General features: G+C 34.3%; 1 protein-coding gene and 1 long non-coding RNA gene across 3 annotated transcripts in view; one reads left to right on the plus strand and one right to left on the minus strand.

Annotated features, from left to right (window-relative positions):
* LOC141458662 (uncharacterized) overlaps window positions 1-12,608 on the minus strand; it is a 182,285-nt gene that overhangs the window by 77,336 nt on the left and 92,341 nt on the right. The window contains exon 3 of the long non-coding RNA XR_012461092.1: window positions 6,537-6,598. This is a non-coding gene — a long non-coding RNA (uncharacterized lncRNA). The remainder of the gene's footprint in view (window positions 1-6,536; window positions 6,599-12,608) is intronic.
* Window positions 2,346-12,608, plus strand: part of LOC141458656 (uncharacterized) — a 567,253-nt gene continuing 556,990 nt past the window's right edge. For both annotated transcript variants that reach the window (XM_074136929.1, XM_074136930.1), the window contains exon 1: window positions 2,346-2,745. The gene's annotated coding sequence lies outside the window, so the exon portion shown is untranslated. The remainder of the gene's footprint in view (window positions 2,746-12,608) is intronic.

The following is a 12,608-nucleotide window of genomic DNA, read 5'->3' on the forward strand; positions in this document are numbered from 1 at the left end:
CGAGTAAAATTTTTAGATCAGAACTTTGGTTAGATTGAAATAAAGACGTGTGACAGTTGAACTACAAAATTAATCATTTCTTTCCCAGTTTCCTAACCCTAAATTGTATATTAAAATTCTTATAAAATTCCAGTTAAACCAAAAAGTGTCTGGTACTAACCAGACTACAAGATGTAGGTCAACCTTCCAATACTTTGGCCAAGGTCTTTTATAATACTCGTCTAAGTTCGCTTAAGTTCGAATATAAAAAAAATACTTGAAGTAAATTTTAAAAAGTATTAAACAAAGAAAGTAAAAGTAATTTTGTAACTTTCCATTATTGAATAAAAGCTGAACTAATTCAGACCTTTCTATTATTCAAGTAAAAGTTGAATAAAAAGAAAAATAATTAACTCCTTTCTTTGATCAAATATTTACTATAGTTGCTGAATTAATTCGTTTTTTATCAATTTAGGAGTTAATTTTGTTGCGTTAAAACGATTTCATTCTCAAAATGCACTCATCCCTAACAGAAATACTTATTTCTAACAATATCATTTACTGTCGTTGCTGGCTTATTAAAGGTGTACAAAGTGAAATGAGCTGGATCTCTAATTGATTCTACAACACTAGCCGTTTGTCTTTCTAGCCGATAGTCTTTCTAGCCGATAGTCTTTCTAGCCGATAGTCTTTCTAGTCGCTTGTCTTTCTAGTCACTTGTTTTCCTAGCCGCTTGTCTTTCTAGCAGCTTGGCTTTCTAGCCGTTTGTCTTTCTAGCCGCTTGTCTCTCTAGCAGCTTGTCTTTCTAGCCACTTGTCTTTCTAGTCACTTGTCTTTCTAGCCACTTGTCTTTCTAGTCACTTGTCTTTCTGCAATAAAATCAGTCGCACAGACTAACAAACACATTTGGCCGAATTCGCTATTGTACTATGCAAAGTTTCTCTCCTTTAACGCTACAAGCACTCTTAAAGATTAATTAATATTATTTTTCCTTTAGACATGCTATCTATTGTACACAGCTGTTAACAGTTCATTTCTTGTTGCCCACTCTGCGATTATCTAGAGCATTGTATATCACTAACAACAGCTTTGATTCAATAACAGTCAACAGCTGAGGTTATTGGTACTCGGAGCGCCTCCGGACAATATTCTCTCGTTTTCAGACAACAAAGTGAGCTGTAAGAAGCTCCTAGGAAGAGAAAATCTAAGGGCCAACAGCTGGATTCGAACCCTGGGACCTTCGGCGTGGAAATGCAATACGCTAACCGCATAGCTAATTCCCTCCTTGACTTCTTTATTATGTTGACCAGTTAAACGCGTTTGACGTGTATACACATCAAACCAACTCTCTATTACGGTGCGTTCGACGTGTATACTCCGTTTGTGAAACATATAAAATTGTCATTAAGTATAAAAACTCGAAATTTTAATAAAATACAATAAGAATACTATTTGATGGGATGTTTCCTTTATCTTACCAATAGAACTGCGGTGGGAGTCAGCCAAATGATAAGTGGTTGGTACATGTTTGGTCTCCACATTAGAGATTGGGGAATTACGCACACAAATAGAAGCTCTCAAACCTTGGTGCAATGCCCGATTTTTACCTTAGATAGAGATTCAGAGCTCAGTACGAGCATGATTTCATTTTTGCACAAGAATTCAAAGCTCTTGCGACCCATAGTTAACTAGGGGAAAATGCATACGTGAAACGGTGCAAGATTTTTGAATGAGCACAGAGAATGCACTGGTAATCTCAAGCCCCCAAGAGATTGCAGAAAAAGTCGCTTGCAGTGACTATTATGACTAGTTGTAAACTTTTGGTTGTTTTGCCCTGCTGCGTTCGACGTGTGTATGTATACACGTCATTATCTGATTTTAATTTTTAAAATTACCATTTTTACTTCATTATAAACAAACCAACCAATTTTATTGACGTTCTGAAATAAATAAACAAATTTTGGATCACATTACCGGCAGTTATTATAAAATTCTATGAATAATACGTGAGTCAGTCTATAAAAAGAAGAAATAAAAAATAATAATAGACCTAATACAGACCTAATAAATGCACAATCAGTTAATATTAATGAGAAACTTATTACGTGGCAGATCTATTTGTCAGATAGCAGCTGGTGTCACAGTTTGCTTGCGTAATCTAAGTTCAGGTTAACTATTTTATAAGCAGGAAATAAAATATTTTATTAAAAAATAAAGCTAAAACAAAAAGTTTCGAGAATTACTTAGCGGAGGAGATAGATAGGTAAGGTTGTTGAAATGAGCCCAAGGGGGGTGCTGTACTCCCCACCGGACCAATCCCCTCCAACCTCCTCGACAGCTCTGCTAGGAGCCCCTTTTCAGTTGTTGTTCGAACGCTGCTATAAAATTACAAAACAGTGAACTCCTTATCAGTGTGTTTACTCGACTTTTTATTTTCATTTTTTTTTTTAAACAATTTTTTGCTTTATTATTGTAAATTAGAAACTAGAGAATTTTTTTCAGAATTATTTTTTTTCCCCCATTTTAGGTGAAAGAGAAAAAATAAACTAGAAACGGTTTCGGCTAAAAAAGGTTTCGGAACAAAAAAGTGATCTGTTCTATTTAGTGTCTGTGTTAGTGTCTTCTTTTTTGGTGGATTACTGAAGTAAATAAATACATTAAGAAACATATGTGGTTAATAATAGTGAACTTGAAACAAAAATAGTTTATACTTTAGAAGATCTAAAACATAAATATACAAAGCATTTGGATTTACAATAAATACAGGTGAGTCTTATTCTAGTCCAATTCTAATCAGAGCGTCGTCCTTCAACTTGTTTTACGAAATTCTATATTTTTTTTTTTAATTTCTGCTCCTTTTAAAAAAACAAAACAAAAACCTCATCCTCTGCCGTTTCTGACGTAGCCATGACGTCACGTTCTCGTGATATTTTCTTTTTTTTTAAATTTACTTTAAATTCGCAGTAAAAAAAAAAAGAAAAGTGACTCCTCGATAATTCGAGATTTAGAATATACAGGGTGATCCCATTTAAAACGCACCAATCGCTAATAACTTTTTAGAAAAGCGGAATTCCGAAAAAAACCCACGAAATAAACTATATGTTTTCTTTTTTTTGCTCTAGTTTTCAAATTTTCCACCCACGATGCTGTATTTTCATTTTTGGCAGAGTTACGGGCAAAATCCTGATCAGGGTTTCATAAAGACCACTAATTTTGTCAATGATTTTGAAAACTATGAAAAATGATGTTAATCCCGTTTCGATATCCCTAATATTAGTCGAGATATTTAAGATCAAAGTTACAAATTTTTTTTTATCTATTCGTGATCGGTTTTCAATATTAATTTTCAACCAGAAATACACGTTTTGGGAGGTCCTCTGGCTGCAAAAAATTGTTTGCACAAATAACATTTTTTTGCAAACAGAGGACCTCCAAAAACGTGTATTTCTGGTGGAAAATTAATATTGAAAACTGTTCACGTATAGAAAAAATTGTAAATTTGATCTTCTATATCTCGGACAAATACTACGGATATCGAAACGGGGTCAACGTCGTTTTTCACAGTATTTTATGTAGTTTTTCATAATCATTGTCAAAACCAAGTGGTCTTTATGAAACCCCCAATCAGGTTTTTGGCCGCAACTCCGCCAAAAATGAAGATACAGCATCGGGGTGGAAAATTTGTAAACTAGACCCAAAAAAAACATATAGTTTACTTGGTGGGTTTTTTCGAAATTCCGCTTTCCTAAAAAGTTATTAGCGATTGGTGCGTTTTAAATACGAGGTGTGTTCAAAAAGTAACGGGAATTTTCATTTTTTGAAAAAAATATTCATTTATTCATCTACATTAATATTGTCGCCTTCAAAGTAGTCCCCTTCGCATACAATACACTTGTGCCAGCGCTTTTTCCAATCCTCGAAACACTTCTGAAACTCGATCTTTGTGATAGCTTTCAGCTCTTTCAGCGATTCGCTTTTAATGTCATCTATGCTTGTAAAACGACGGCCTTTTAATGTTCTCTTTATGTTTGGAAATAGAAAAAAGTCACATGGAACCATGTCTGGCGAATATGGAGGCTGGGGCATCGTTAAAGTTTTGTTTTTGGCCAAAAATTCACGAACAAGCAATGAAGTGTGAGCAGGTGCATTATCGTGGTGCAAAATCCATGAATTGTTTTGCCACAAATCCGGGCGTTTTTTTCGGATTGCTTCACGCAAACGGCGTTGAACTTGTAGGTAGTACTCCTTATTGATTGTTTGACCTTGTGGCAAGAATTCATGATGCACTATGCCATTAAAATCGAAGAACACAGTGAGCATAACCTTCACATTCGACCGCACTTGTCGAGCCTTTTTCGGTCTTGGCGATCCAGAATGCCTCCACTGGGACGATTGAGCCTTAGTTTCGACATCATATCCGTAAACCCATGTTTCGTCACCTGTTATAACACGTTTCAGTAGATCCGCATCGTTGTCGACTTCATTGAGTGACTCTTGAGCAACTTCCATTCTCCGCTGTTTTTGTTCGAAATTCAACAATTTTGGAACAAATTTTGCTGCCACACGTTTCATACCCAAAACATCCGAAAAAATTTCATGGCATGAGCCAATTGATATGGCAACATCATCAGCGACTTCTCTGATTGTGATTCGGCGATCGTTCATAACCATTTCTTTCACTTTTTGTCCAGGTCGTTCGTCATCTTCAACGTTTTCGCGTTGGAAACGCTTATACCACTCGTAAATCCTTGTTTTACTCATAGCAGACTCACCATATGCCTTTATTAACATTTCACACACTTTATTACACTTGATTTCATTTTTTACGCAAAATTTAATACAAATTCTTAGATCCATTTTTTTTAACAAACAAAAATCGCCAAGCTCGAAAAACACGTCTAACCTTAACGGCTGCCACTTAAGAAGTAAACAATGAATATTACTGAAAATTTTATCGTACTTCAGGGGCATGTGTACCAACATAATAAAAAAAAAAAATTTACAATCAGACTCTCCAAACCCGCGAAATTTAAAAATTCCCGTTACTTTTTGAACACACCTCGTAGATCACCCTGTATAATATAAAAAAAAAAGTAACTTATTATTAAAAGTTATTAAAAAGTCTTTTAGCCCAAATTTGATCCCAAATTTTTAAAATCAGGATAATACCAGATGACCTTTTATTAATAAAAAACAAAATCAAATTGAAGGTGATCTTTTTAAAACCATGGCAACCGTCTTTGTTCTGTGTCCTAATTCCATTTCCCTTTGCTTTGGACAGCAATTTTTTGTTTGTACGTACGTTCTAATTTTTTTTTTTGTAAGTAATAATCTAATTATTTACCGGAGTTAAAAATGCATTAATTATAAATAACTACCTAAAAATTGCATAATTTACATTTTTTTAAGGTTGCACGGTTTTCAAACAGGTTTTGCACTTTTTAAACATTTCGTCTTTAATAATATGATTTTCTAATGTCATACCTATTTATAAACTTTCTCGAAATTTCCATTTTTTGGTTTTAATAATATGAATAATTTTATTGCATTACCTAAATTCTTCTGCGATAAGTTGGTTTTAATTGTGTGTCGTTTTTCTTCTATAGATTAGTTCCTAATTCTGTCTGGTCATTAACTTGTTGGCCTTCATTGACGTTGATAAAGCGAATATCTATTGTTTCCACTGTTTGCGGATTTATTTTTTTGCATATTATTTTTATTTTATTGGTCCCTTATAAATGTCATAGTGCATTTGGCTACCCTTGATTTTCTAAATAATTAAAAACAGTGCGTTCATTTCTAGTGAGTTCGTTAATACTCTTTAAAAAAAAAGAAGGTTTTTCGAAGGTTTTCTTCATTTCTGTATCTACGCAGTTTCATTTTTTTTTTTGAAAATAATGGGATTCAAGCAGTGGCAAGTTCAGTTTCCTTACATTCAATCCTTGATTAAACATCAAGGATTTCTGTCTGCTGCGTTTTTTTTTATCGAATCCATTTGAGAAAACATCTGAGTCCTTCGCCCGCGTCTCATTGTGAGGTGACTCCTGACTTTCTCCCTTCCATTTCTCATTAACATTTGTCTTTTTTTGTTTATATTAATTATGACCTTCGTCTTACAATTCTTTCAGTCCAACATACCACGTCATATCAGCCACACTGACATTCAGTGTCACTGGCAATGTTAATAAATAGCATTAGCAACGCAAAAATGTGGAGTGTGCATCATATACGTGTATAAGTAATAATGCCTTATCATTACTTATCGCCAAAATTCAGATTATTTTTTGATTTTTTTTTTTAAATTATCGATCACCATTTTATCGATTTCCCGTATTTTCTTTGAACCTATTCTATTAGCATTTTAAAGCATTTTCCGTGAGTGAAAAATAAAAATTAATGAAAAAAGTAACCTCGTTTTCCTCAAAATTTTTGTTAGAAAAAAAATAATCTAGCATGAGAAAATATCCCGATTACTAGAGAAGGATTAAGTTATCCTAGACGAGCTTATGATTAATTAAAGTAGACAAAGAGAGAGACAGAATACAAAGAAGACTTACCCATAAATTATGCATTTGTTGCTGCAGTATGTGTTTATGTTGTTGCCATCTCTTTCAGGAACCTGAAAAAAAAAAAATTGCAAATTAGATTAGAGTATCGAGTAAGTTTGGAAAGAGAAGTTCGGACGTTGGAATCAATTCTGGAATACTTTAGAAAGAGTGAAATTAAGTAGTTCTTTTTTTGAAAGTGATTGTATTACAATCGGGTGTTAGTCTAGTGGTCAAGAGCGTGGCTTTGAGATAGAGAGATCGCCAGTTCGAATCCCCAGCGTATGGGCTACTTTTTATTTGTTAGAGAAAATTGTTTACGAGTTTAGTAAAGTATGAGCTTCCGCCCACGACACCTAATTGGTAGTTGGAGTTAAGCCACGCCTGAAATAATAGACGATTACTTTACTTTGCTTGTAATTTATTAATAATAATAATAATAATAATAATAATAATAAGCCTTTATTTATAAAAGAAAAAATACAATAATAATACATACAAAAAAAAATATAAACAACTGACAGACCATACTCTTGGTCATACGACCGTCAGAGGGGTTGTCTGAATAAAATAAAAACATTTTTGCCTTTTTTGAAAAAATAAGATAAAATAAAATAAAAATAAAAATATAACCAAAATAATTAATTAATAATTAAATTCGCTAATTAGCTCAAATTTATATTTCCAGGCTTCTTTAGCGAAATTCACAAGGCTATTCCAGCATTTACCATTTAAGTAGTCTATAAATTCATTTTTAACTAATTTAGCTTTATTAAAATACTTTAACCTAAATTCAGCTAGTATAGGGCATATGGCCACAAAATGATAGATACTTTCTTCTCTATCCTCTAAGTTACACATAGAACAAAGTTTACTTTCGTTTCCATACCTGTATTTATTAAGATAAAGCAGTTCGCCCCTAAGTTTAATAATCCAGCCAACAAAATTCATGTTTAATTTATTATTACTTATAACATTAATTTCAGAATTTAACATATTATATAAAATATGAGTCTGACTATTCTGCGCTAACTCTTTGTACCTATTCATTAATACATTTCTAATTTTCCCCAAAATTACATTTGTTTCTATCTTAGTGCTTATAAAATCCGAAAGAGAGATATCGAACGTATTACACATTTTTTCCCAATCTTTGTAAATAAACACTTTTTTTTCAATAACTTCTCTCAAAAATAGATTGGGCCATCTATCTTCCGGTAATGACAAACACCTCCGTAGGTATTTCATGTGCAGTTTCATGGTATACAGAAATGTGGGCATCACTCTAGTCTCAAGATATAGAATATAGTCAGGTGTATTTACTGGCAAATTAAACGTTCTTTTAATAAAAAATTTCAACAATATTTCCACCTCATTGTACCAAGCCGACCCCCACACCTGTGCCCCATAGCAAACTACAGCTCTACTCACCGAATTATAAATTTGCAACTTTGAGGAAAAAGGTACATCTTTATTAAATATTAAATTATTAAAAGAGTTAAGCGCATATTTGGCCTTCGGAATTCTGTCATTAAAATGCTTAACCAAAGATAACCTAGGAGTGAGCGTGATACCCAGATACCTATAAGAATTCACAATTTCAATTTTTGAATTATTATAATGCCATATTTCATTCCCTGCTGGTCTACCTCCATTTCTAAATACCATTATTTTTGATTTGCCTAAGTTTACTTTTAGATTCCATTGCTGACAATATTTACTAAAAGAATCAATCATTTGCTGTAATGCAATTTTGTCAGTAGCAAGTAATTTATTATCGTGTTCCTTTTAATGCAGATTTGAGTTTAGGGAACAGACAAAAATCACATGGAGTCAGGTCAGGCGAATAAGGCGTATAGCCTGAAACTGGGATGTTGTACTTGGTGAAAAACGTCTTAACAAGACAATGCAGTTGTGAGCCGGCGCGTTGTCTTAATGGAGAACCCCGTGACTTGTTCTTCCACAAATCGGGTCGTTTTTTTTTTCCTTAATCTTTCAGCAGGAGTTGAGCAAGCACCTCGCAGTGGTGATGTTGATTAATTATAATCGATATTTTTTCATCCGTTTTGGACGTGGAAGGGCGACCCTGGCGGTCATCATCTCCGACGTCTTCTCGGCCATCTTGAAAACGCTTGAACCACTCAAAAAATTGTGCACGTGATAAACATTCATCGCCATGAACTTCTTTTAATAAAAGATAAGTTTCAGTAGCCGTTTTTACCAAGTTTCATGTGAAATTTCACGACAATTCGTTGCTCTACTACATGTGTAGTATCATGTTTTCGGCAAAACGAAACTAACACCTCTTACACAAACGACGGTTCCGATCAGACAGATTTCTCTACAAACATGTGAGACGCTGCAATCGAAAGAGAAGGCTTTATGCTGCACAGCTGTCGGTCGTTAGGATTTTGGCGCATGCATAGTTCTTCTGTAGCAGCATCAGCTTTGTTATTTAATAGCCACACCTCGTATTACAGACGTCTCCTTTAATTATTCTTTCCCAATATATCTTGCAGCCTTACTTGGTATCGTTGCTTTTCCAAAAAACCTCTTTAAATGAAAGTAGCCCATCTGTAGTGAGTGGTATAAATACTAGACGCTTTAGATAAAATTACCTGAATAGTGAGGGTAACCTGTACGTATAACATCGATCTATTCGACTTCCTTTAAAGCTTCTAGCAAAAAGCTTTTCCTGTTCATAAATATTATTATAAGGCAATAAAACATGGCACTATAGTGCTTTAAGAAGTTGTTCTATTCACCTGAAATCTCGCTCTGAATAAATGATACAAATAAACTCATTCATTGATTACAATTTAAAGGTAGAGCATATTCATGGTTGGAGTTGATTTTAAATTAATTTGATCCGCTGCACCGTTTTACTTGATTTGCTTGTTTTTAGGATTTTGTTTCTTAATTTTAATTGAATGGGTTAATTATTTCTAATGGATTTGTGACGAAGAGCTTTACTTGCTTCCATGGACAATTAAACAGGTTTTGCTAACGTTCAGAGTCATAAAGTAATGCCTAATTTTTCAGGCTGGCTTTGGGAACTGCCAAATTAGGTGTCGCCGACGGAGGCGACTAACAAACTCACTTTACTTGCAAATTCCTTTTATTAATCAAATTAAATAAAAACCAAGGCCCTAGACAGGGGAGAATCGAACACCACTAAACCAACAATACATCTTAGCTTTGCGGGTCTAGCCTATTACCGCTCCGGCTATCGTGGCGCTTCATTCAGTGTCATTGGAAAAAAAAGTAAATTTGGGGCGTGTTCAACTTATTGATTAGAGAGACCTCTAGGCTATTGCTTCAACGGATTTGCTGTAACTTCTGGGTTTATCCAGATCGAACAGAATATCTGCATACACTTATACTAAGGCTTGGATTTAAGCAGCTAACTGTGTTTTGCACAGACAAACTTATCAACCCCGTTATTCTCATTTATAGCAGTTGCACACCGTTAATATTTAAAATATTCGTCGGTGAAATCGACTTTTTCTTTTTCATGTAATTGTTAAGTTACACCAGCGCTAGATACACTATTAGTAACAATAACAATAACTGGCACCACTACAAACTCACTAATTGAGGGGAGAAGTTACCCAGTGATAACACTTCCTAAGTCGTCTCCAGGATTAGCTACTCTCCTCAGAAGAGAGAAAATCGCGAGGCCACTGGCGTTTTAATCGTCTGGGAGGATGATCTGGATGGTGATGAGATGATAAATGGCGGAGAAGAGGATTGAAATGAGAATTGCAAGTTCTGATGAAAACTTTTATAGCGAGTTCGAGCTACCTAGACTTACAAACGTAATTTCCAAGTCTGTGTGGATAGTTAGGATTTGAAACGTAAAATGGAGCCGTTAACGATAGTGCGGAGAATTTTAGACTGAAGAGATTGAATTCGTTGAAGATTGGAGCGTTTCGTTGAACCCCACAGTTCAATACCGTACGTCCAGGCGGGTTTTAATATGGAATTGTAAATCAGTCGTTTGTTATTAAGTGAAAGTTTTGAACGCTGGTCTAGAAGTCTTCTTTTTTTATGATTTAAGGCGCGTCAACATCTAAGGTTATTGGCGCCCGGAGCTTTTTTCAGTGCACTGCTGGCCTCCGGACAGTGTTCTCTCGTTACAAACAACACTGTCCATCACCGGACAGTGAGCTGTAAGAAGCTCCTAGGAAGAGAAAATCTAAGCGTCAGCAGCTGGTTTCGAACCCGGGTCCTCAGCGTGGGAGTCCAGTATGCTAACCTCATAGCTAATCCCTTCCCTTAGTAGTCTTTTAAGTAGTCGATAACGCCTGTTAAATCGTGTGTGCGGGTTCCAGAAATCGTCTTAAAAACGTAAAATCTGCACGATTACAATACCTCTTCTTACTACAGTAAAGAAGAGGAAATGAAACTAATATCAGCTGCAGTTTGTAAGAGATCTTTCATATTCCATCCATCAAACTCAAAAATATTTAGATCTGAGGAGAATAAATGTGGTGGGTTTTTATTTTTATTTTTATTTGGGTATGAATTGCCCTTAACCAGGTTATCCTGGCTGGCGGCCATAAAAAGCAGCCCTTATGTTGAATACACCACCAGCTTGGCTAGAAGCCTGCTAGTTACTGCATCCCCAGCTCATCGTGTCTACCTTCTGAGCCCTCAGAACAATACCTCTGAACAAACTGCTCTCCAAAAGAACAGACAACTAAAGTAAGCCTCAACTCTTCTTCTGTTTGTAATTGCTTTTTTTGTCCACCAATTTACTTAACTTTTGCTAATAGTATTCTACTATTATTGTTCAATTAGTTTTACCTCATTATTTGATGAATAAGGCTGCCGGAAAGAAGACAAAGAAGTTAGCTGATGGATTCAAATAACCAGAAAGATGACAACAACAATTTTGATGTAGCGATAAGATATTAAGTTCAAGATTGGAATAGTTATTTATTTAACAAGTGTGGAAAGTAGTACTTTTCCTCACACGAGGCAGGGTTTGCACGCACGAGCGAGCGAAGCGAGTGCAAGTGCAAATTGCCGAGTGTGAGGAAAATACTTTACACTCGAGTTAAATATTATATTTTTTCTGCAACCATTAGGGTTATTAACTAAAAAAAAAAACTAAACAGGAATCACTAGAATCCATTTTAAATTTCTATAAGGTAACACTATAACCTTTTTAACTGTTATAATTAAAAATATCTAATTATTTATTAAAATATTATTTTTATTTCTATATTCCTTTCAATTTTTATTTTATTTTTTAATATTCGTTTTTTAATTATTTAGTTACGTTAAATAAGCTTATTAAAGTTTTACAGAAAATATTTAATAACAAAACTTCTTATATCAAGGAAGCACAATAAAGTTTTTCCACTCACTAGTGCGGAAAGTGACACTAATGGGAATTTTTCCCCACTAGTGAGGTAAAGTTGGGCATTACATAGCTGATTTTAATTGAGTAATGAGAACATTCCTAGATGGTTGCAGAAAAATGTAATTTATTCAATTGAGACGTTAATTATTCGATGACAAATTTTGGTTCAGGCAATAAACGTTTCTTATTTTCAAAAACATTTGAATCTGTAACGCAAATTTCACGTAAACGAGGAATTAGTCAAAAGAATATATTGAAACACTTTAAAGAATCATTTCAATTCCCTCGTTTAAGATGCCATGCCACGCGCTGCTACGGTCTAGTAGCTTTCACTTGAGCCAGGTGAAAAGTAGACTAACCTCATTAGCGCTATAAATAATTATTTTTAAAAGATGAAAAATCAACTTTCTCATTAATTCTAGTTGAAGGGTTTTTCTTTTTGGCTCATTAACGGGTCCTCTCGAATAAGGTTTTAAGTTCTTGAAAATGTTTTTATTACTGGTCTGTTTGCAAGACTAGAATTGTATCTGACATAAAGAATTTAATTTCAAAATTTCTAATATTCATCTTTTACAAATCTATTAGTAATTAAAAAAAAGTAATAAAATAAACATATTTTAGGGTGAAGGGACCAGTAATTGACTGCTTAAGAAAAAATTCAAGTTTAAGGTAGAATAACTTCCGTTATTTTGGCTCCAGGTGTAGGTTGTAAA

The sequence above is a fragment of the Rhodnius prolixus genome, unplaced genomic scaffold (genome assembly GCF_049639745.1).
Source record: "Rhodnius prolixus isolate KJV_2025 unplaced genomic scaffold, Rpr scaffold_5, whole genome shotgun sequence".
Taxonomy (NCBI): Eukaryota; Metazoa; Arthropoda; class Insecta; order Hemiptera; family Reduviidae; genus Rhodnius; species Rhodnius prolixus.